Genomic DNA, 25,911 nt, shown 5'->3' with positions numbered 1-25,911 from the left:
AGCTGAAATCTCATTGGTTGCTTTGGACACCTGCTGCACTTTTCTTTATATTTTCTTCCCATATTATAAACTCTATAAGGAAACACTTGAAGGAAATGTGATGGAGTCTCTGGATATCAGGACAGGACGTTACTACCAGTCATGTATATATTTAGAAAGAACTGGTCATGTGACAAGGAGACGAATGGGTCACGTGGTGCGGAGACTCCCACTGTCGCTTCACTGACGTCATGTGTAGTTGGAGATATGGTCGGGGATAAGTGACGTCAGCATTACGAAGGGCGGAGCTTAACGCGGAAGCTTTAATTAAAAAACACAGCAGTGGGCTCAGCTGAGGATCCGGAGCAGTGTTCACTGTGGACCCCTGCAGCCTGGTGAGCGCTGTACCCAGCACTTTACTGTCTGCCTATCTATAACTGAGATATTACGGAGATAGTTATGTATTGCTTTTACAGGAGAGTTCAGTGTTTACTGCAGGACACATGTATTTGTGTTTTAGAGAGGAGGTCTGGGGTCTGAGTGCGTCGCCCATTGTTGTTTAATTTGTTTGGTCTATCTAATTTATTTTTACAAGACAACCTAAAATTGTAGGCTAAGTGGTCTTTTAGAAGGGTGGTCCTCACAAAGAAGAGGGTCCAAATACTAAATCAGGGGTGGTCCCATATGACATATTTGGCAACCTTGCATTTAATGGGGTTTAGGATTAGAAATACAAATCTGCTTTCTTCCAAAAACAGCGCCACTTATGTTCGTGTTGTGTTTTGGTATTGCAGCTCATCTCCATTTGAAGTGAATTAGGCTGCATTCACACAAGTGTGACGGATCTGCGTGCGTAAATCTGTCCGTGTGCGCATCAGTGTGTTTTTTTTTTTTCTTTCGTGTAATTGATGCGTAAAACACTGACACCACACAGATGTGCGTCCGCATGCTGTCCGTGGTTTTTATGCACCCATTGGCTTCAATATAGGACATGCAGTGAGTTTCGCGCAATGGAGACTCACGCGTGTGAATAGCCCCATTGAAATCAATCGGGGCTATGTTCTGCACATTGTTAAAGCACACGGATGAGATTCACACTCGTGGGAATGTGCCCTACGGCTGAGCTGCAATGCCACACGCCATGTGTGGATAGGAGAGGTGCTGTTTTTGGAAGAAAGGAGCTGTTTTTCTAATCCTGTACAACCCCCTTTAATGGAAGCACTCCCATGACAATTTTTATTGCTTTGCAGTACATGAGCCTCATAGACTTGCATAGAGAAGCTGGCTTCTGGTCCATGCGTAAGGCGCTGCGTGAATCAGCCAGCCATATTGGAGATCTTGTGACCGCATGGGAGAGCCTATGTTTTTAAAACTAGACACCCGGTGAGCAAATAATTATATATACGTATTCAAGATGCCCATTACAAAATTTTCATTGGAGCGCTTCTTTAATTTCTGGGATAACTGCAGAAGGAGGGTCCGATGACTGATGCAATCTTTATACAGTTCAGTGGTGGATGTGAGGTGTGCGCCATCTCCGTTCAAGTCTATGGGAGTTGCAGAAAGAGCCGTAAACTTTTAAGGTGGGAATACCCCAGTACTCTTTGCCAGGTCTAGGTGCCAGCAGTCGAACGTCTTATGGGCACATTTTACATTATGCTAAAAAGGTAAGAGCACAGAAAGGAAGTGGTTTCTTTCTTACCTATTGAACTATAAGGGTTTGTCCAGGATTAGAAAAACATTGCTGCTTTTTTACAGAAACCATGTCACACCTGTCCAGCAGTGGTGTGTAACATTGCAGCTCAGCCCCTTTCACTTCAATGTACCTGAGCTGCAATACATGATGCTACCTTTGTTCAGATGTGGCGCTGTTTCAGTAAGAGGATTATTGGAAAGAAGGGAGGGGGAAAACGTGTGTGCTTGAAATATTTTGCCCTCCACAGTAGTAGTTTTCCTCACTTAAGATAATTTTAGATGGCCAATTGTGGCTGTGAAAACGAGCGCCGATTGACCTGCTGTATCGTTGATCGGCGCTTCTTTGCCTGATCATTGGTCCGTGTAAAAGGGCCATTAGTCACAGCATGTCCCGCATTAATTTAAACAGTAGGGCCCCTCTTCTGCCACTATAGTCAGCACAGGGCTTCCCTCTTTTCCCAATAGTCTAAGCAGTGCTTCCCACCCTCTTCTCCTGTGGTCACCCCCTTTCCCTTGTAGTCACAACAGGACTCCCTCTTCCTACAGTAAAGGCCAATGATCGGGGAAACAAGTTTTCATATGAACGCTCATTCCCGATCATTGACCTGTGTAATCAGTGCAACGATCAGCCGACTAACAAGCAAACGCTCATTCATTGACTGATCTTGTTTATGCGGCCAATAAAAGGGCTGGTGGTCATGCGCTGCCGACATGATGGAAATGTATGGGGACGAATTATCTTAATGATCGCTCATCCCTATACATAACCGATTTTTGCTCCTTGTGAAGGTAGCAATTGTCGCTCATTTTCGTGGCCCTCGCTGGGCTGTGTAAAAGAACCTTAACCCCAGCAGTGTCTCTGCCTTCTTCTCCGTCAATCTCTAGTAATAGCTGCTGTGTCCTCTGTGCCTGGCAGGACCAGTCTATGATCGTCTCTACCAAGAAAATGGAGCCGGATGCTGTCGGTGACCATACAGCTCCGTGCATCTGGCAGCAGGGGGAAGCACTTGGCTCTTGAACGCACAAAGGGTGGGGAACAAGAGCTGGTCACTAGGGACGATCTTGTAGTCCTCAGAGGGACTAGGCTTGTCTAGACCTGTATTGGAGCATATGGATGTCCCCCACTTGGGACCCCCAACTATTCTGGCCAGAAAGACAGAGCATCTCTCGCTCTCCTGGACTTGTCAACCATTTATTACATCAATTTTAAAGCGTAATGTGTAATACAACATTAGGGGAAATGTGGGATGTGAACAAGAATGTTTCTATTTGTTTTCAGCAAACACAGATTTTGAAAATGGTGAGGAATTGAAATACTATATTTTTATTACCCAATAATTAAACTTTATTTCCAATAGGTGGGAAATCTCTTGGTCGATTGGGTAATGTGAGCCTGTCGTACTGTGATAAAAAAACCAAAAAACACACTGGATTGTTTTTGGGAATCGTTGCATCTTTGGTCGTCACTATTTCCGTGTTTTGTGGTTTTTTTGTTTTTTTTTTTTTTTGCTCATGAAATTGTTTGATTGTTTTACAAATCTTATTCTCAATGTATATACAATTATTCTCAATACTAACTATCCCAAATGTATAGTGACAAGCGGAAAGTAAGAACAGGGTGCTACCTAGGGCAGTAGGTCACAAACAACCGTATGTATATGTATATGTATATATATATATGTATATGTATATATATATTACAGTAGTGCAACCGTGTACATGAGGGCTGGTGTGAGTTCTTTGCCGGTGACTCATGTTTTCTATCTCTCGGCCACACTGTGACATTTGTTGCACCAAAGTCTTCCATCAATGTCAAATATTTGACTTCAGTGTAACTTTGTCACTTTGTTGTTTTTTTTCTGTGAAATAAATAAATGGGTTTTCCTGTCTTTATAGAGTAAATGTCGTTCCATAAAACTTCTGACATGTAGTAAAACATTGGCTGTTGTTGTTGTTGGTGGGGTCTAGGCGCTGAGCCCCCCACTTATTGCTGAAGTGAAGGGGCAGGAGCACTTAGCTGAGCGCAGTGCCCCTTCAGCTGTCATGGGATCACTTCATCTCTTAGCTCTTCTCAGACTGGGTTAGCGGAAGACTGGCGCAGAAACTTCTATGAACCCGTCTTCAGCTAATCTCGCTCCACCCAGGAGAGCAAACGTGATCCAATTACAGTCGAAGGGGCACTGTGCTCGGCTGAGTGCTTCTGCCCCCTCGCTTTGGTGGTGGTCTCCACACCGGGACCCCTATCGTTTAAAACTTCTGGCATTTCAGTAAGACGTGTCAAGTTTTATGAAACAGTTACCCTTTAATGTAAATAAAGCTTAAAGTGTATCTGTCATAAGTCAGGAGTACACGTGAATATAGGGAGCTTTGTAATACATCTTCTTATTAGGAGAATCAATGTGACATGTGCCTCCCCTTTAGAGCAGTCTTTCCCTCCCTGCAGGCTCCCCGTAGATGTCCAGAAACCTCCTCACACCCCAATAAATACATTCGAAGTAGAAGACCGAGGAGGGGGAGCAGAAGTGGGAAGACATCTGATTGGCTCAAACTAGAAAGAGCCGTCCTACTCAGTAGACCTGGTGGAAAGGGCAAGCAGGGAAATTAGAAAAAAAAAGTCCTACAAAAAAACAACCTATTATCTACAGGAGGGATTGGGATTTTAGTGTTTGTTTTTTCAGTTTTCACCATTTTTAAGATCTCTGCTTGCTGTTTGTGGATTGGAACTTTCTTGTTTTATTTCAGAGGCGTCAAACATTCCACAATCCAGCTCACGTGATGAGGCGATGTGTGTGCCCTCTTGTAATGCTCTGTTCTCTTGCAGGGTCTGTGGGGGTAACAGCGCCCTTTTCAGGGTGGTACGGAGGCAGGATGGTGTGTGAGTTTTTTCTCCTCTCCTCGATCTGGTTCGTGGTCGTCATATTTTGGATGGAGACGATCAGTATGTGGCTGTTCCTTTGCCATCTGTTCCAGGACAGAGCCATGTACCAGTGGGGAGACAGGTGTGTGGGCTGCTGATTACAGGGTCTGTGTGGGCACGGTTTATGCTTTGGGTCTGCGCAGTGCCGGGCGTGCGCCATGTAACAGTCGTCTTCTGTCTCCTTCACAGAATTTATGTCACCCACCCCGACCAGATAATGTACATAATTATAAGGTGAGTGAGTGTGGCATGTGCAGAGGCTTTCACTACCAAGTCTTCATTTTCTATATTTATACTTCTGGCAGACTGAGCTGTCCAGTGTAAACACTGCGGATGAGGGACACCCTTTGTATATAGATGTAGCAGAGCTGAATGTGTCACTTAACACTTTTGGCGCTGCATCATTTGTGCATCATTATACCTTTCTGAATTAAGATCATGTGGTAGTCCTAAATAAAGCTACAGAGAAGTCACACCGTCAGCAGTTACGTTTGATTTGATAGGTAGAATAGCGCTGCATTGAGCTATATATTTTTTTTCTGTCAAAACGACAGACGCTCCAACGTACCCCATTGTAAGAAGGACGGGTGCGGCAAGGCATAAAAAAACAAATCGCAACGCACGGGGGAACATAGCCTATCACGTGGATTTGTGCCACATGATAAACTTAAAGGGGTATTTCCAGAATCAACAGTTATTACCCATCTACAGGATAGCTGATAATTGTCTGATCACTAGGACTACATTAAGCGTTCACGCTGCCGCAACATTCAAAGTCCATAAGAATTCTGCAAGCAGCGGAGTATAGCGCCTCGCTGTTCCTGTCAGTCCCAGGGACATTGAATAGAGCGGCAGCCGCATGCTCGAGTGCTCCTGGTCAGATGGGGGGGGGGGGGGGGGTCTGGGTATTGTGGCCATTATATGGACATGATCATGCGACCGGCCTTAACTTGTTCGCACACTTCTGACAACGGAGCGATTCTGGATGAATTTATAGGATTTGTTTCACCTGCAAGTATTTTTAGGGTATTGCATAAATAGGAAAGTGTTCCATTAAAAGTGACAGTCCTGATGAAGCCTACACAATGGACGTCGTATATCCATATGGGTTTGTTTTTGGAAACGTCTAATGATACTAAGGATATTTAGGTCATTGTAAAGAATGTTAGGGCACACGTGGCAGGTCAGAGTGTAAAGTGTTGGGCATTCTTCATGAGTGGCAAAGAGGAATCTATGACCACTTCACGAGGTGCCAGTGATTTCACTGATGTATTCTGACCAAGACTTTATTTTTATATATAAATATAAGCTTTTGACTTTATGGTTACAAGCATTCTTCAAAAATAAACTGATCACGGGATGTCCCGCTGCTGGGATCCCCAGTGATCAGCTCTAATCTGTGGGGTAAATTTATACACGGTTTCTCAGCAAATTTTTATTTTTTATTTTTTTAAACCGCAGCGTGTGGATGAGATTTGTTAAAATCTCATCCACTTTGCTTCTACTGTATTAGGCCGAATTCAGACGACCGTAGTATACGGGAGGGCCGTTAAAACGACCGCTCTTACACGGACACATGTTTTTCATTATTGCCGTTGTTTCAACAAACTGTGTGGAGGGCTTGTTGAAAAATAGACCGCGGCCTGTTCTCTTCCGTTTTCCTGGACCCCTTGATAGAATAGTCTATGGGAATCCGTGAAAAGGGGACCCGCACGGGTGCAACTCGGACGTGAGAAACAGTTTTTCACGTCAGAATTTCCACTCGTTCGTGTGAATCCGGCCTTATGCTGCAGATTTTATGCTAAGAACTCTATTATGGAATCTCTGCAGCCTTTACGCTACATGGGAACACGACGTAAGGGTAGGAGCACACTAGGCGGATATGCTGTGTAACACTATACAGCCTACCTACCCTGGAACCCGCGGGGAATTAGGCTGAAAAACGGCACCAAATTGTGGTGAAGTTTTTCAGGCGGCATGTCCGCTGTGTAAATCCTGCAGCAATAAGTCATGGCGCTGCATTCCTCTCTTCTGAGCGCAGTCCGGCCTCCTGGGATGACACACTAGTCTGTGTGACTGCTGAAGCCTTTGATTGGCTGCAGCAGTCACATGGGATGAAACATCCTCCCAGGAGGCCGGACTGCACTCAAAATAAAAAAATATAAATATTGTGACATTAAATTTTTTCTTTTTCCTCTTGCGGTGGAATCGCAGCATTTCTGCTGCAAAAGTCACAACACATGGCTTGTTGCAGGTTTTACCTTTTTATTGAATTCCATGGGGAAAACCTGCAACTAGCGCGGCAATTTAGGCTGCGTTTTTGTTGCTTTTCTGTTGCAGGTGTTCCCCAATGGGGATGCAAAACCCGCAACAGAAAGCCAAGCGTTACGGCGTAATTGCAGCTGCAAAAATTGCAACTGGGGAAAAAAAACCAATTCCTGCTTGCCCAGAACGCTCTCCTTCCTGCAGTCCGCACTCCTGGGATGACTTTTCACCCCATGTGACCACTGCAGCGTCACATGGCCTGCAACATCATCGTAGGAGGCTGGAGCTGACATCAAAGGAGGGAGGGAGGGTGGGTAAGTATGAGAACTTTTTTACGCAGCGGAAATTCCGTCCGAAAAAAAGACACCACAACGTGGTTTTTTTTGTGTGTTTTTTTTACGGAGGAAGGTGCTGCGGGTTTCAGGTTGGATACGCTGCGTGATTTTACGCAGTGTATCCGACCCGTGGGAACGCGGCCTTATGGTATATTTTGTTGCGCTTTAACTATAAAAAGTTAAACCTCTAGTAACAGCTGACTCGGGTGAGTAGTAGTGATCTATGAAATATAGGGCCCAACCCAATGCTTATCAAACGTCTCCCATAGCAAAGGCCACATGTTTTATTGGTCACTTCTTTGTCTTGGGCACTTTCCAGGTTCTACAGAACATGGGCACCAAATGTAGCATACCCATAGTTATTTCTGTATTATAGAATTATAGCGCCCTCTGTCGTCCAAAATGAATAGTAATAAACGGCTCACACAAACACTGGACTGATTGGTTTTGTCTTCTCTTCCAGGGTTGATTCGTTGAGGTAGCCCGGCAGCGATGTCCCCGGATAACAGTGGAGATCGGGGACTGTTGGACGTTTTACTCGTATCAAGAAGGGAAAAGATGCAATTTTATTGATCAGTATTTTGTAGATTTGCTTTTTTAATGACTGTAAGTAGATGGAATGCAGGAGGCCCTCAGTACAGTAAGAGGTGCAGGGATTGTAGATCTGATTCTGTGCTTGACAATGGACAGACTGGGGTTGGATTTCCCTCTGGTGGACTCTCTCCTGTTACACGATGGTCACCATGAAGCCTCCTGTACATGGCGGTCTCAAAAGGGAACAACTCCTGGAACAAGGTCTCATATTTTTGTTACAAGGAATGTGCACCGCACTAATGAAACCAATTACTTTTAGCAATTTCAATCTGTTTTCTGTATTTTCTTCATATATTTTGAAAATAAATCTTATTTTCAATTAAACATCAGTGATTATTTCTTCTTTGTAGCTACATATAGGAACTCGGCGCCCATAGAATCTATACGGTAGGGGTCAAACCTTTTGGCTGTTGTAAAACTACAATTCCCAACATGGCTTGATAAGGCTTTATTCCTACCAAAGGCTATCAGGGCATGTTGGGAATTGTAGATTTAAAACAGCTGGAGTGTCAAAGGTTGCTGCTATAGGGCTTTGCTGTACTACTATGCATGCCTTCGATATCAAATGGAGGTTGTTTTTGTTTTGTTTTTTTACCTATGAATCCAACATTAAGAATTGTAGAATGCTCTATCAGATTCTGTATGTACCCTCAGGTATTATCCCCTAGAATCATTGCATCTAGGGGAGAATGACCCCATGATATGGGGCTGTAGGGAGCACTATACAACACACGCTGCTGTGCCCACTGCTCTGTACCATGGATGCCTGTGCATGTATGGTTTTGGAAGGCGCTGCAATTGCTTCAAGGGGAGCATCTCTGTACATACGGCACCTGAAAAATCACTGCAAAAAAAAAAAGCATCAATTGACCATTTCAAAATAGATTCTTCTGGGTTTTGGCTATAAAAAAAAAAAAGCCAAAAATGGCATCAAAACTCTGATGCTGCTCTCGCATACTGTTTTGAAGCCACAACTAGATTTTTTTTTTTTTTTTTTTTTTTTTTTTTTTAAAAATAAATAAATTTTAAAAAAAATAGTTTCCTGTGTATTTTCCTTTCCTTTATGAACATGAAATTGGCTTCCTAAAATGCACCAGAATGGCATGTGTGAAAGCATCTTAAGACAGGATCGCACGCGTGGGTTTTTTTTTTTTTTTCCCTGCAGTTTTTGGCTTATTTTGAGCCAAAGCCAGAAGTGGATCCAAAAGGAAGGAAAGGTATAAAGAAAAAACTGAAAACCCCTGTGTTTGGCTTAACAAAAAAAAAACAGCCAAAAACTGTGTGTGATTTAAGGCTACATGCGCAGGTTGCAGGATTTAATGTGGAAAATCTGCATCAACTCCGATAAACGCAAGTTATTCTGCAGGTAATACCTGCAACTAAAATTGAGTTTTTAGGTGCAGTTTTCACTTTCAAATTCTGCTACTTGCAGGTGAGATTACTTGTAATATTTTACGTTGCTGGTGCTGCTATGCTGCAGGAAAAGCCTATACATGCACCTTCAGGTGTTGCCATAACATCCCTGCTCTTCTGGCTGCTCCGGGTGCCTCCTGTGATGGTGTTTCATCACATGACTGCTGCAACCTGTGATTGGCTGCAGGGTCACCTCACAATGGTCAGCCTGGATTTTGCAACATATGCACAGAATTAATTGACGTGCTGCAGGTTTATTCTCTGAACTGCAGGTTAAGTTATGCATGTTTTCTGCTGTGTGTGGATACACTTTAAAAATGCTTCTTAGGGTATGTTCACACTGTTTTCACACCCTGAGATATGCCTAAAAAAAAAAAACAACGCTAGGTAAACGCCTACAAACATCTGCCTATTGAATTCAATGGGGAAAAAAATGGTGTTTCGTTCAGACTGGGTAAAAAAAACCCTGTAAGGCTATGTTCACACGGGGTATTTTGCCGAGTTTTTTGACGCGGAAACCGCGTCACAAAACTCGGCAGAAACGGCCCGAAAACGCCTCCCATTGATTTCAATGGGAGGCGTCGGCGTCTTTTTCCCGCGAGCAGTAAAACTGCCTCGCGGGAAAAAGAAGCGACATGCCCTATCTTCGGGCGCTTCCGCCTTCTACCTCCCATTGACTTCAATGGGAGGCAGGAGAAAGCGTATATCTCGCTGTTTTATGCCCGTGGCGCTCAATGGCCGCGGGCGAAAAACGGCGCGAAAATCGGCGTGCAGGGAGAGGAATATCTGCCTCAAAGTTCCAAACGGAATTTTGAGGCAGATATTCCTCCCCCAAAATACTCCGTGTGAACATAGCCTAAAAAGGAGCAGGTCACTTCTTGAGCAGTTTTTGATTGTCAGAACGCCTAAAAAAAAAAAGTTTTCAGTTTCAAAAACTGCTGAAAATCAGTCTGTTTTCTTTGAAATCTGCTCTGTAATTTTCAGTTTTTGACTGTCAACATACCCTAAAGATCAAAAATGCTTTGATTATCTGCTCCAAAAAGCTCTTAAAATCAGCCTTGTATTTTTCAGTGTGAACATGGCCTAACTGGAACCCCACCAGCCTGAACTGTTGACACTTGACAGGAAGGGTTCGATTCATGCGGCTTGTGCCAAATTCTGACATGTCCGCAGCGTGCAACAGACATCTGAGTACATCTGACTAGGCGATATATTTCCACTGCTCAGTGATCCAATTTTTGCACTCTTTTGCCCACTGGAGTCTTGCCTACCGTGGAAATGGTGATGGCAGTGTGCATGAGGCCTAAGGAGGGGTTCTCCAAAGTCCATGTACCACAACCCTGACGATCAGTGGAAGGCTGTATAGGGGGATAGAGGACAGTAAGGATGATCTTAAACTGCTAGGTTTCCTGGCCAGTAACTAGCATCAGTAGGCAAGTTAAACCTCATCAATCGGCACTAGTTTGCTCTATTTAATACGATAGTTTGTCCCCATACAGTTTGCATCTGGTCAGCAGCACATTCCCTGTTTACACGGGTATATGTGCTGCTGACTAGCAAATATTTTTTTGGCTGCATAAAAGATGCAATCAGTGGACAAACGAGTAAAAGGGCACCAGAGATGACTATGGTTTGTGCATGCTCCATCGACTGCCGTATTAAAGAATTCTCTGCTAAATGCATGGCTTCTGAGGGAACCGTAGGAACTCAATGGAGGGGAATTTAGGAAGCAGTTTACATCAGTTTTCTGGTGTAGAAAAAAAAAAGGCAATTCATGCAAAAAAGATTGATTACTTACCGGTAATCGGTTTTTCAAGAACCTGTGACAGCACCCCTGGAGAGACGTCCCATCCGCTGGACAGGAAACCTGAGGATATTAAAAGGGACACACCTCTCCACACACCCAGTCTTTAGAAAGAACTCAGGATCAGAAATAGTTTAGTTTATATTGTTGTTGGGGTTTTTTTTGTTTTTTTTAAAACCAATATTGAAATTCCCTCACACCTTTTTATATATATAATTTACAAAGAAACGCTTAAATTTAGGTTAGCGATCAAACCTTAGGCTGGGTTCACACGACCATGTTACGTCCGTAATGGACAGAACGTATTTCGGCCGGAAGTCCCGGACCAAACACACTGCTGGGGGCCGGGCTCCTAGCATCATAGTTACGTACACCCCTTTGAGGAAGCGGACATCTGCGAAACGTGCGTTGGGGCGCACACAGTGACCACCAGGACCCAGCCTAAGGACTTTTTATGGGTAAGACCATCCTAGTAATCTTTTACACAGGGTCTTTTTCAGACCCATTACCTTTACTCTTTGATGTCTGTTTTTGGGACCATTTATGCCCTTTAAACAGCATCAAAAACTGTAAACAGATCTAACTAGTTTTATGCTACACTAGTGCTAGTCTTACCCCAAACCTATACTTCAAAGGTTTATTATACATACCTTGGCTTTCCTGACTTGTCTCTGTCATTCTGTGATTGAGTTCTCCTACTGTTATACATCTTTTAAATGTTTGTTCATTATGTATATTTAACCGGTTAAGGACTAGGCTGTTTTACAGCTTCTTTACATGACTATAACTCAGCAGGTGAATAAAGTTCATCTTTGAATTTTACACTCTTTTTAAAGGACAGATAGGGCTTTGTTTTAGTGGCATTTGTCAGTATATATCATTTTTTTTTTTTTCACTAAAGTGGGCAAAATTGGAAAAAAATGCAAGAATTTAACAATTGCGTCAGTTTATGCTAGCATTTTTCACACACGGTATGAACCACGGCCAAAATTAATCTCCTTTCACATTCTTCCACTTCTCCCGTGCATGGGGATACCAAATATGTGAGCCTTATTCACTGTGCGGGCATGTGCCAGGGCTTGGCATAAAAGGAGGCTTTTTGGCCTTTTCGGTCCAGGAATTTTGCATTTGATTTTATAGCCGCATACTGTTTTCTGGGGGGTGTAATGCTGCTGAAACATTAGAATCACCCCATAAATGACTTCATTCGCACAAGTAGACCCCACAAGGTTTCCTTCAAGGGGTTTATCATATTTTTAGCAAGTCCAGTTTTCTTCTGAAAGTTTCTTGAATAAGATGGAACAAAATAAAATCAGCACTTTTTTAGCAAATGCGTCAGTTTAGGCTAGTATTTTTCACACACGGTATAGACCACGGCCAAAATTCATCTCCTTTCACGTTCTTCCACTTCTCCCGTGCATGGGGATACCAAATATGTGTGCCTTATTCGCTGTGCGGGCATGTGCCAGGGCTTGGCATAAAAGGAGGCTTTTTGGCATTTTCGGTCCAGGAATTTTGCATTTGATTTTAGAGCCGCATACTGTTTTCTGGGGGGCCTAATGCTGCTGAAACATTAGAAACACCCCATAAATGACTTCATTCACACAAGTAGACCCCACAAGGTTTCCTTCAAGGGGTTTATCATATTTTTAGCAAGTCCAGTTATCTTCTGAAAGTTTCTTGAATAAGATGGAACAAAATAAAATCAGCACTTTTTTAGCAAATGCGTCAGTTTAGGCTAGTATTTTTCACACACGGTATAGACCACGGACAAAATTCATCTCCTTTCACATTCTTCCACTTCTCCCGTGCATGGGGATACCAAATATGTGAGCCTTATTCACTGTGCGGGCATGTGCCAGGGCTTGGCATAAAAGGAGGCTTTTTGGCCTTTTCGGTCCAGGAATTTTGCATTTGATTTTATAGCCGCATACTGTTTTCTGGGGGGTGTAATGCTGCTGAAACATTAGAATCACCCCATAAATGACTTCATTCGCACAAGTAGACCCCACAAGGTTTCCTTCAAGGGGTTTATCATATTTTTAGCAAGTCCAGTTTTCTTCTGAAAGTTTCTTGAATAAGATGGAACAAAATAAAATCAGCACTTTTTTAGCAAATGCGTCAGTTTAGGCTAGTATTTTTCACACACGGTATAGACCACGGCCAAAATTCATCTCCTTTCACGTTCTTCCACTTCTCCCGTGCATGGGGATACCAAATATGTGTGCCTTATTCGCTGTGCGGGCATGTGCCAGGGCTTGGCATAAAAGGAGGCTTTTTGGCATTTTCGGTCCAGGAATTTTGCATTTGATTTTAGAGCCGCATACTGTTTTCTGGGGGGCCTAATGCTGCTGAAACATTAGAAACACCCCATAAATGACTTCATTCACACAAGTAGACCCCACAAGGTTTCCTTCAAGGGGTTTATCATATTTTTAGCAAGTCCAGTTATCTTCTGAAAGTTTCTTGAATAAGATGGAACAAAATAAAATCAGCACTTTTTTAGCAAATGCGTCAGTTTAGGCTAGTATTTTTCACACACGGTATAGACCACGGACAAAATTCATCTCCTTTCACGTTCTTCCACTTCTCCCGTGCATGGGGATACCAAATATGTGTGCCTTATTCACTGTGCGGGCATGTGCCAGGGCTTGGCATAAAAGGAGGCTTTTTGGCCTTTTCGGTCCAGGAATTTTGCATTTGATTTTAGAGCCGCATACTGTTTTCTGGGGGGCCTAATGCTGCTGAAACATTAGAATCACCCCATAAATGACTTCATTCACACAAGTAGACCCCACAAGGTTTCCTTCAAGGGGTTTATCATATTTTTAGCAAGTCCAGTTTTCTTCTGAAAGTTTCTTGAATAAGATGGAACAAAATAAAATCAGCACTTTTTTAGCAAATGCGTCAGTTTAGGCTAGTATTTTTCACACACGGTATAGACCACGGACAAAATTCATCTCCTTTCACGTTCTTCCACTTCTCCCGTGCATGGGGATACCAAATATGTGTGCCTTATTCACTGTGCGGGCATGTGCCAGGGCTTGGCATAAAAGGAGGCTTTTTGGTCCAGGAATTTTGCATTTGATTTTATAGCAGCATACTGTTTTCTGGGGGGTGTAATGCTGCTGAAACATTAGAATCACCCCATAAATGACTTAATTCACACAAGTAGACCCCACAAGGTTTCCTTCAAGGGGTTTATCATATTTTTAGACAGTCCAGTTTTCTTCTGAAAGTTTCTTGAATAAGATGGAACAAAATAAAATTACCTTTTTTTTTTAACAATTGCGCCAGTTTATGCTAGCTTTTTCACACACAAAATGGACCACGGACAAAATTCATCGCATTTCACATTCTTCCACTTCTCCCGTGCATGGGGATACCAAATATGTGTGCTTTATTCACGGGCATGTGCCAGGGCTTGGCATAAAAGGAGGCTTTTTGGCCTTTTCGGTCCAGGAATTCTGCACTTGATTTTATAGCAGCATACTGTTTTCTGGGGGGCCTAATGCTGCTGAAACATTAGAAACACCCCATAAATGACTTCATTCACACAAGTAGACCCCACAAGGTTTCCTTCAAGGGGTTTATCATATTTTTAGACAGTCCCGTTTTCTTCTGAAAGTTTCTTGAATAAGATGGATCAAAATAAAATTAGCAATTTTTTAGCAAATGCGTCAGTTTATACCAGCATTTTTCACACACGGTATAGACCACGGTCAAAATTAATCTCCGTTCACATTCTGCCACTTCTCCCGTGCATGGGGATACCAAATATGTGGGCCTTATTTATCACATAGAGATGTAGGAGGGCGGACGATAGAAGAAGATTATTTCACAAATCGCTTTTTTTCAAAGCTGGTTTTACAAAACTCAACAGAGTTTCTATAACACTTCCAAAATATCTGCTCTCGAAGCAGAGATCCCAAAATATTCATCTAGGGGTATAATGGGAATTTATTTTTTGGGGTTTTCTAAAATAAGAAATTTCAGGTTAATGCAAATGGAGCTCTCCAGCAGATGAACTTTAGAAAACATCAAACATGACATCCACCCCCCACCCATTCCCTCCCTCACCCTTGGAGTAAAATCAGGGGAAAAATAAAAACGTAATGTAGGGCAAATATATTTTCAACAAATTAACTAAAATCTAATAATTCAGAACAGTGTGGTATTTTTTAAAACATGGCTCAATGCACAGGCCTGGTTGCGAGGGACATGAGGGACAGAAATATCGGGAATCTTTGCGGTGCCCGTCTTTTCTGCAGACGCGGCACTTTTTCTGGGGGTTGCTTCTGGTTGCTGTTGGGGGAATCCGACTGACGAAGTGTCTTTCAGTCAGTCGCGTGACATCCTCAGACTGGGGGCATTCTCGGGTGTCCTGAACATCAAAAATGAGGCCTTCAATAATTTTCTCCTGGAAATCCAGGTATGTGTCTCTGCCTCTGTTTTTTTTATAGAGCACAAATGAGTTGTGGATTGCCACCTGTAACAAATAAATGGCCACCTTTTTGTACCAGGTTTTAGTTTTGCGTTTTACTAAATAGGGCTGTAAAACCTGGTCGCTTAAATCCACCCCCCCCATGTACTTGTTATATTCGGACACGCTCACTGGTTTGTGCTTGTCCGATGTTGCCCCTCTTTCCCTCACTGCCACTGTTCCTGCGGTATGAATCGTGCTTAGCACATACACATCTTTGCGATCCCTGAACTTGACCGCCAGCAATTCCTCAGATGCATAAGCACAGGAGTCCCCCTTTACCATGCGCTTCCCCACTAATTGCTGTGGAAAACCAATTCTGTTTTTGCGCATGGTACCACATGCCCCAGTCCTTGCAGCATGCAAATGCCTAAACAGGGGCACACTGGAATAAAAATTATCACAGTACAGGTGGTACCCCTTGTGAAGCAGAGGCTGCATTATCTCCCACACGATCTTACTGCTGGTGGAAAGATCAGGGGGGCATCCAGGAACATTTATTGTGCGGTCCCGCCCTTCATAAATCCTGAAGGCGGTGGTATATCCTGACCCGCTTTCACACAATTTGTAGAGCTTAACGCCATATCTTGCCCTTTTTGAAGGTAGATATTGGCGAAAGCTAAGTCTGCCATGGAAGTTGAGGAGGGATTCGTCCACACTTACATTCTGCTCAGGGGTGTAGAGTTGCAGAAATAAATTATTCAGGGAATTTATTAGCGGTCTTATTTTGAACAACCGATCCCGGTTTGCATCGGTACTTGGGGGGGCCTGTGCGTTGTCATTGAAGTGGAGGAACCTCATTATTGTCTCATAACGAGACCTGGGCATTACTGCAGAATATACTGGGGTGGCTTGGGCGGGTCTTGTTGACCAGTAAGACCTAATGGAGGGCTTTTTGACAATACCCATATTTAGGGTGAGCCCCAAAAAATTTTTTAATTCCTGCAAATTGGTGGGCGTCCAATCTCTGGCATGGGTGGATGAAGGTTTCTGCCTTATATATTGCGTGGCATATAAATTTGTTTCGTGGACAATCTGATTTAGGATGTCGTCCGTTATAAATAAATGGAAGTAATCCATTTGGACAAAATTTGTATTGTCCACGGTTATGCCAGGAGTGGCCGTAAATCCGTGGATTCTAGGCCCAAAAGATGGGGCAGGTGCCCATACAAGAGCCTGGACTGGAGGGACCAGGCTGTCCCGTGCTACAGCGCTACTTGGCCCTGCACTTTCATGTTCTGCAGTTTCGACTGCATCAGGGGCAACGTCCCCTGAAGATGAACCTGAAGTGACGCTGTCATCGTCACTACCTAAAACAGGTTCCATCTCGGACGCCATCTCTGATGCGGTCTCCGACTCAGACCACAGCATGGCGTATGCCTCCTCGGCGCTAAACAACTTCCTCGCCATAACGTAACTAACACTAACACTAACTAAACAAATTTTTTTTTTTTTTTTTTTTTTTTATAAAACACACAAACTAACTGCTATATATATCTACACTACCGCTAACAAAAAAATAAACCGCTATTGCTATATATATTATATATATGTGGATATATATATAATTATATACTCCCTACCTGCCTATTCTAATAGAATAAAAGAAAGAAAGGTAGATAGATAGAAAAAAAGATAGATGGATAGATAGATTGTATAGATAGATAGAAATCTATCTATACAGAGAATGTTTTAGTGTAACTGTATTTTTTTTCACTGTATTCTTCTGGCAGCAATTCTCCCGAGTCTCTTCTTCTCCTCAAACTGAAACAATGTTTGAGGAGAAGAAAAGAGGCAGGAGATTTACTGCCAGAAAAGTCAAAATAAAACAAATGTGGTCGCTGTGATAGGTTTTCACAGCGACCACATGATCAGGGACCATCAGATTGGTCCCTGATACTCTGCCCAGTGCCCAGAGCTGTTGGTAACAGCGAGGGCACAGGGCTGTGTGCACGCGATCGCGTGCACACTGTTTTCTATGCAGAAATGCATGTGATCGCTGTGATTGGTTGTCACAGCGATCACATGTTCAGGGGCCAAAAGATTGACCCCTGACATTCTGCCCAGTGCCCATGGCTGTTAGCAACAGCCAGGGCATAGAGCTGTGTGCACGCGATCGCGCGTGCACAGTCTCTGAAGTGCGGCCGTATATATACTATACGCCGGACTTTAGAGACCCTGGCCGCTGGCCGTATATTTACGGCCAGCGGTCGGGAACCTGTTAAATCAAGTTTTGTATTGACACTTTTCGAATATATATTGGCTATAGACTCTGTTCTTCTCATGTTTATATATGTATCATAGAGTTGCCTCATTAACAGATATGGGAGGATGTTCCCAGGAACATTACCTAGCCCAATAATATTATTTGCTTTTGGATACCATTAGTTATAAATAGTTACGTACTAGGAGTCCCTGCCTCGCTGCAGGACAACTGTCCCGTACTGAAAACATGATTACAGTACGGGACAGTTGTCCTGCAGCGAGGCAGGGACTCCTAGCATCGTACATAACTATGATGCTAGGAGCCCGGCTCCCTGCAATGTGTTCGGTCCAGGATTAGTGGCCGAAATACGTTCCGTCCATTACGGATGTAACATGCTCGTGTGAATCCAGCCTTATGAGGGCTCATTTGCCACAACCATAGGGAGGGTAACAGCGGGGTGCTGTCATAGGGTCTTGAAAAACCGATTACCGGTAAGTAATCAATCTTTTACCCTTTCACCTATGACCGCACCCCTGGAGATGTAAAATAGAAATCAGTATTTTTAGGGTGGGAGCACAGCTTGTAGCGCCTTTCTACCAAAGGCCAAGTCAGAGGCTGTATACAGTTGTAATCGGTAATGCTTTAAAAAGGAGTGAGGAGAACTCCATGTGGCAGCCTTGCATATCTGGTCTAGAGATGCCTCTGCTCTCTCTGCCCATGAAGTGGACATGGCCCTGGTGGAGTGAGCTCCGACAAGCTCTGGGGGCTTGAGCTTCTGATTTATGTAGGCTAATTGTATGGCCTGCTTAATCCACCTCGCTATAGTGGCTCTACTGGCTGCCGAACCTTTGTTATGACCCTGAAACTGGACAAACAAATTTTCTTAGGTCCTGGGTAATCTTTAGGTACTGGACTAGGCATCTTCTTACGTCTAGGCAGTTAAACTGTTGCTCCCTCTGATTTTTTGGGGAATCACCAAAGGAGGGAAGAACAATATCTTGGTCTAAATGAAAGGGAGAGACCACTTTAGGAAGAAATCCTGGTAAGGTTTTTAAGATGATCGATCGTCTAGCAGTAGGGTATGTGGAGGGAAGGCAGAGAGGGCCTGAATCTCACTTACTCTACGGGCTGATGTCATGGCTAACAAGAATGTCATTTTGAGTGTCAGCATTTTCAAGGAGATATTGGAGTCTATTGGTTCAAATGGTGGATTTATCATAGCCTGGAGAACGAGATTTAAATCCCAGGGAGGAAATGGGGATCTTATCTGGGGTTTAAGTCTGCAGGCAGTGGTTAGATATCTCTTGATCCAGGGGTGTTCTGCTCATTTAGAATTGAAGAAGGAACTTAACCCCTTAAGGACGCAGCCTAGTTTGGGCCTTAAGGCTCAGAGCCCATTTTTCAAATCTGACATATTTCACTTTATGTGGTAATAACGTCGGAATGCTTAAACCTACCCAAGCGATTCTGAGACTGTTTTCTCGTGACACATTGGGCTTCATGTTCGTGGTAAAATTTGGTCGATATATTCAGTGTTTATTGGTGAAAAATTGCAAAATGTAGAGAAAATTTTGAAAAAATTGCATTTTTCAGAATTTAAATGCATCTGCTTGTAAAACAGACGGTTATACCACCCAAAATTGTTACTAGTTCACATTTCCCATATGTCTACTTTAGATTGGCATCGTTTTTTGAACATTCTTTTATTTTTCTTGGACGTTACAAGGCTTAGAACATAAACAGCAATTTCTCATATTTTTAAGAAAATTTCAAAAGCCTTTTTTTTAAGGTACCTCTTGAGTTCTGAAGTGGCTTTGAGGGGCCTATGTATTAGAAACCCTGATAAAACACCCCATTTTAAAAACTAGACCCCTCAAAGTATTCAAAACAGCAGTTATAAAGTTTTTTAACCCTTCAGGCATTTCACAGGAATTAAAGCAAAGTGGAGGTGAAATTTGCAAATTTCATTTTTCTTGCTGAATTTCAATTTTATTCATTTTTTTTTCTGTAACACAGAAGGTTTTACCAGAGAAACACTACTAAATATGTATTTTCCAGATTCTGCAGATTTTAGAAATGTCCCACATGTGTCTCTAGTGCGCTCGTGGACTAAAACACAAGCCCTAGAAGCAAAGAAGCACCTAGTGCATTTTGAGTCCTCTTTTTTATTAGAATATATTTTAGGCAGCATGCCAGGTTTGAAGAGGTGTTGAGGTGCCAAAACAGTAGGAATCCCCCAATAGTGACCCCATTTTGGAAACTACACCCCTCAAGGAATTCATTTAGGGTTGTTGTTACCATTTTGACCGCACAGTTTTTTCACAGCACGTATTTGAATTGGGCTCTGAAATGAAAAAAATGTCATTTTTTCCAATAAAATGTCATTTGTGATCAAAATTTCTTATTTTCACAGGGAACAAAATACCCCATTTTGTTGCCCAATTTGTCCTTAGTGTGGCAATACCCCATTTGTGGTGATAAACTGCCGTTTGGGCCCATGGGAGGGCTCAGAAGGAAAGGAGCGCTATATGTTTGTTGGAGTCCAGATTTTGTTGGATTGGTTTTCGGGTGCCATGTCGCATTTGCAGAGCCTCAGCGGTATCAAAGCAATGGAAACCCACCAAAAGTGACGCCATTTTGGAAACTACACCCCTCAAGGAATTCATTTATGGTTGTTGTTAGCATTTTGACCACACAGTTTTTTCACAGCACCTATTTCAATTGGGCTGTGACATTAAAAAAAATGAAATTTTTTCCAATAAGATGTCATTTTTTACCAAAATTTCTTATTTTCACAGGGAACAAAATACTCAATTTTGTTGCCCAATTTGTCCTGAGTGCATCAATACCCCATTTGTGGCAATAAACTGCCGTTTGGGCCCATGGGAGGCCTCAGAAGGGAAGGAGCGCTGTGTGTTCTTTGGAGTACAGATTTTGCTGGTTTGGTTTTCGGGTGCCATGTCGCATTTGCAGAGCCCCAGAGTTATCAAAGCAATGGAAACCCACCAGAAGTGACCCCATTTTGGAAACTACACCCCTCAAGGAATTCATTTATGGGTGTTGTGACCATTTTGACCCCATAGTTTTTTCACAGAACTTATTTGAATTGGGCTGGGAATTCAAAAAATATATATTTTTTCCAATAATATGTAATTTTAGCTCAAAAATTCTTATTTTCACAAGAAATAAAATACTCCATTTTGTTGCCCAATTTATCCTGAGTGCGGCAATACCCCATTTGTGGTGATAAACTGCCGTTTGGGCCCATGGGAGGGCTCAGAAGGAAAGGAGCGCTGTGTGTTCTTTGGAGTACAGATTTTGCTGGATTGGTTTTCGGGTGCCATGTCGCATTTGCAGAGCCCCAGAGGTATCAAAGCAATAGAAACCAACCACAAATGACCCCATTTTGGAAACTACACCCCTCAAGGAATTCATTTATGGGTGTTGTGACCATTTTGACCCCATAGTTTTTTCACAGAACTTATTTGAATTGGGCTGGGAATGAAAACAAAATTATTTTTTTCAAATAATATGTAGTTTTGGCAGTAAATTTCTTATTTTCACAAGAAACAAAATACCCCATTCTGTTGCGCAATTTGTTCTGAGTGCCGCAATACCCCATTTGTTGTGATAAACTGCCGTTTGGGCCCATGGGAGGGCTCAGAAGGAAAGGACCACCATTTGGCCTACTGGGGATTTTCGAGTGCGAAGTCATGTATGCAGAAGCCCCTGAGGTACCAGTACAGTTGATACCCGCAAGAAGTGACCCCGTTTTAAAAACTACACCCTTAAGGCATTCATATAGAGGTGTAGTGAGAATTTTGACCTGAGACCTACACCCCATAAACTGTAATGTGGGTTCTCCCGGGTATGGCAATACCCTACATGTGGCTGTTATCAGCTGCCTGGACACACAGCAGGGCCCAGAGGGGAAAGACGTGGGGGGATAAGCTGTGTGGAGTGCATCAGGGTAAGTAAAATTGGGGTAAATTATAAACCAAGGGATGGATGATAAATTTTAAAACACTTTCATACAGAGCTCTGGTTATTCGGGACACGTGTCACATTGATATATTGCGTCATGCATTATCGCCCTCTTATAGCAGACTTTGCACCTCTTTTGACTTTTTCCCTTCTTGCCAGTTTGGGGAACTTCCGCTGGAAAGTGTTGCCGCCCTGGTACGATGCGTGTGGCCCCGCTTCCAGAAGTACTGGGTGCCCCCCCTTCTTGGTCCCTAAAGATTAGGTTCTTGATAATCACCTCTTGAAATTCCAGGAAAGTTCCCGTCTGGCCTGCACATCGACGTAGCACGTACGCATTGTACAAAGCCATCTGTATGATGTGCCCGGCCTGCTTCTTATACCTCACCGCATGGCGCTGTAGGGCTTCAGGGCTTGATCTTACAAGTCCATCCCTCCCATGTACCTATTGTAGTCCAGGATGCAGTCTGGTTTGGGGGTGGCCTTTTCTTCATATATCCTAAACCTGTAGGTATACCCGGATGCACTCTCACAGCTTATACATCTTCACGCCATACCTTGCCCTCTTACAAGGCAGGTACTGGCGGAATTGAACCCTCCCTTTAAAATGTACCAGGGACTCATCAATAGAAATACACTTCTCGGGGTGTATGCTTGGGAAAACCGGGCACTGGAATGGTCTAATAGGGGTCTCCGTTTATACAAACGGTCAAAACTGGGGTCATCTCGGGGTGGGCACAGCTCATTATCAGTATAATGTAAGAAGCGAAGTATTGCCTCATTTATTTATTTTTTTAGGTTCCAGTTCAGTTCTGAAGTTGCTTTGAGGGGCCCATATATTAGAAATCCCTATGAAATACCCCATTTTAGAAACTAGACCCCTCAAAGTATTCACAACAGCATTTAGAAAGTTTATGAACCCTTTAGGTGTTTCACAAAAATTTAGAGCAAAGTAGAGGTGAAATTTAAATTTTTTTTTTGTCAGAAAATCCTCTTTATACCATTTTTTTTATAACACAAAAGGATTTATCAAAGAAACGCAAATTAATACGTATTGCCCAGATTCTGCTGTTTTGAGAAATATCCCACATGTGGCCCTCGGACGGTAATGGACTGAAGCACCGGCCTCAGAAGCAAAGGAGCACCTAGTGGATTTTGAAGCCTCTTTTTTATTAGGCACCATGTCCGGTTTGAAGAGGTCTTGTGGTGCCAAAACATTGGGAACCCCCCAAAAGTGACCCCAATTTGGAAACTAGACCCCTTGAGGAATCCATTGTAGTTTTCTTGGGGTGCATGCGGCTTTTTGATCAGTTTTTATTCTATTTTTAGGTGGCGTGGTGACTAAAAAACAGCAATTGTACGATTGTTTTTTTTTTCGTTTTTTTTTACAGCGTTCACCGTGCGCTATAAATAAAATATTCACTTTATTCTGCGGGGCGATACGATTACGGCGATACCAGATGTTTATGGTTTTATTTTATGTCTTATGGCGTTTGCACAATAAAATACGTTTTGTAAACAATCATTCACTTTTTGTGTTACCTTATTCTAAGAGCCATAAAGTTTTTATTTTTCAATCAATAAAGCCGTGCGAGGACTTATTTTTTGCGTAACGAACTGTAGTTTCCATCAGTACCATTTTTAGGTACATGCGACTTTTTGATCTCTTTTTATTCCATTTTTTGGGATGTGAAGTGACCAAACAATTGTGATTGTGGTACAGTTTATTATTATTTTATTTTACGGCGTTCACCGTGCGGGATAAATAATGAAATAATTTTGTAGTTCAGGCCGTTACGGACGCGGCGATACCAATTATGTATAGTTTATTTGTTTGTTTATATATTTTTATTAATAATAAAGGACTGATAAGGGAAAAGGGGGGATTTTTACTTTTATTACTTTTAAAACTTTTATTTTCTTATTTTTACACATCTTTTTTTAACTTTTTTTTCACTTTATTACTTTGTCCCACTAGGGGACATGAGGGCAGGAGGCCCTGATCGCTATTCTAATACACTGCACTACATGCGTAGTGCAGTGTATTAGAACTGTCAGCTACTCACTGACAGCAAGCATAGTGGGTCCTGACGTTGTCAGGACCCACTAGGCTTCCGTCTATGGCATAGCCGGACGCCATTGTTTGGTGTCCGGTTGCCATAGTCACCATCGCCGGCCGCTATCGCGTAGCAGGCCGGCGATGGCAGCTTAACCCATAAAAAGCCGCGATCTCTATAGAACGCGGCTTTTAAGGGGTTAATCAGCGGGGACACAGCGATCGGTCCCCGCTGTAGGAGCTGTGACAGCTGCTGAACAAGACAGCAGCGTCACAGCTCCTGTATGTGTCGGGAGGACGGCCGAAACGGCCGTTACTCCCGAGACGTACTATTACGGCATGGAGCGCTAACGATACAGCTGCCATGACGTAATAGTACGTCAAGGAGCGGGAAGGGGTTAAAGCAGAAATCTGAACCTTTAAAGGACAGGTGTCGCATAAATTTTTTTTTGAATATAAATTAGCTTTTAGTGTGTTTGTTTGTGTTTTACTTTTTTCTGTTTTCTAACTTTTACCTCACTATGGGGGCTGCCATTTTTTTTTTCATCTCTGTATGTGTCGATTAACGACACATACAGAGATGGAATACGGCACATACATCCCCATAGAGAATGCGAACGGGAGCCGTTACATTCACTTTGGTGTGCGCCGCTCCCACACAGTCCAAAAGGAAGGTATTCGGCCGAGCGACATCCGGCGCCATTTTCATGTGGACCGGAAGCCGCGGCCGGACAGTAAGATGACTACTTCCGGTCGCGGCTTCCGGATATGTGTTCAGAAGCAAGGACAGGGAGCGGCGGTGGCAGGAGCAGGTAAGTTATGTTTGTTCGTGTTTTACTGTGTGGTTACCACTGTATGTAAGCCTACTACACTGTGCATTTGTGCAAAAAATGGCGGCACACAGTGTAGGAGGTACCATTCAGGCACCATTCTGATTGGCGAATGCTTAGGAAGTCTGCCACCTGGTTGTCTTTTCCCTTCAGATGGACAGCTGATAGGGTCAATAGGTGGTGTTCTGCCAGGAAAAAGATCTGTGAGGATAAGTCCATCAGGGAGGCCGATCTTGTACCCCCATGCCGATTTATATTAGACACTGTGGTCGTGTTGTCGGAATAGATCTTTATGTGTTGACCTGAAATTGCAGGTATGGATCTCTTCAAGGCCTGAACAACTGCCACCAGTTCCCTGAAGTTGGAGGATCTCTGAACGTTCTGCTGATCCCACTGACCCTGAAGAAGAGAGGAGTCGTAATGAGCTCCCCACCCCCAAGGACTCGCATCTGTGGTAATGTTGAGAGTAGGGATTTTTTTCATTTATTATACACATTTTTTTTCAATATAGGCACTTATCATTATTATTATTATATATTCTCTCTAGATCATACACTAATTTTCCCATAGAGGGTTATAAATTGGGAGATTCTATTTAATTACAATCCCCATAGATAGGTTTGTCCCATATGTGTGAGCATAGCAGGACCTTGCGTTCTTTGGGTTAACTTTCCCGACATAGCCCCAGTATAGTGTGATGATATAGGATAGGGCACATAACCACTGCACAACACACTGGCCGATGTTCTCACAAACCTTTGTTGTGATGTGGTGCGCATGTCCGCTGCAGCGGCTGTCTCCGATGCATCCCCCCTCCGCCTCCATGAGCGCATTGCGCATGCCCGGAACTCCCATGACGCGTCGGGAATCCGGGCACGTGCTGCCGTGCTCGGGGCCGGATGTGGGGCATGCCTCGCTTCCGGCTGCATCGGCGGAGATGCGCCGTGGCACATCCAACGAACTACATCATTTAGGGAATATAAAAGGGTAGCGACAGGACGTACATAACTACACATGCCCCTGAGGAAGCATACGTGGCGAAACGCGCGTCGGGGGTTCATGTAGCGGAGCTGACACCACTTACCACTTCTTGCTGCTATCTATGGGTGAGTTCATGACCTGACATATGACTCTTTTGACAGCAATGTTACTCTGATTATACCCTCTTCTGGTATTTACTAGTTATTTAGATCTGTATTTCACAGCTATTTCTTCTAAGAGATTTTTCTTCTTATGAGGGAGGGTATACTGGTGCTAAATGTGTCTTGATCGTTTTAGTTACTCATATGTACACCCATATATCTGAGCTAGCAATATGTATTGATATGGTCTCCGCAATTCACACTAGAGTTG

The 25,911-nt window shown here is 43.2% G+C and overlaps 1 long non-coding RNA gene across 1 annotated transcript; it reads left to right on the top strand.

Annotated features, from left to right (window-relative positions):
* The first annotated feature begins 265 nt into the window (after positions 1-265).
* LOC142659686 (uncharacterized) lies at positions 266-8,109 on the top strand. Its single transcript, XR_012850360.1, has 4 exons — positions 266-374; positions 4,496-4,673; positions 4,781-4,825; positions 7,655-8,109. It is a non-coding gene; the product is annotated as an uncharacterized LOC142659686 (long non-coding RNA).
* Positions 8,110-25,911: the final 17,802 nt, after the last annotated feature.

This window comes from Rhinoderma darwinii, chromosome 8, assembly GCF_050947455.1.
Source record: "Rhinoderma darwinii isolate aRhiDar2 chromosome 8, aRhiDar2.hap1, whole genome shotgun sequence".
NCBI lineage: Eukaryota > Metazoa > Chordata > Amphibia > Anura > Rhinodermatidae > Rhinoderma > Rhinoderma darwinii.
Note: the sequence above shows the minus strand (reverse complement) of the source record. Positions and strands in the feature narration are given on the sequence as shown.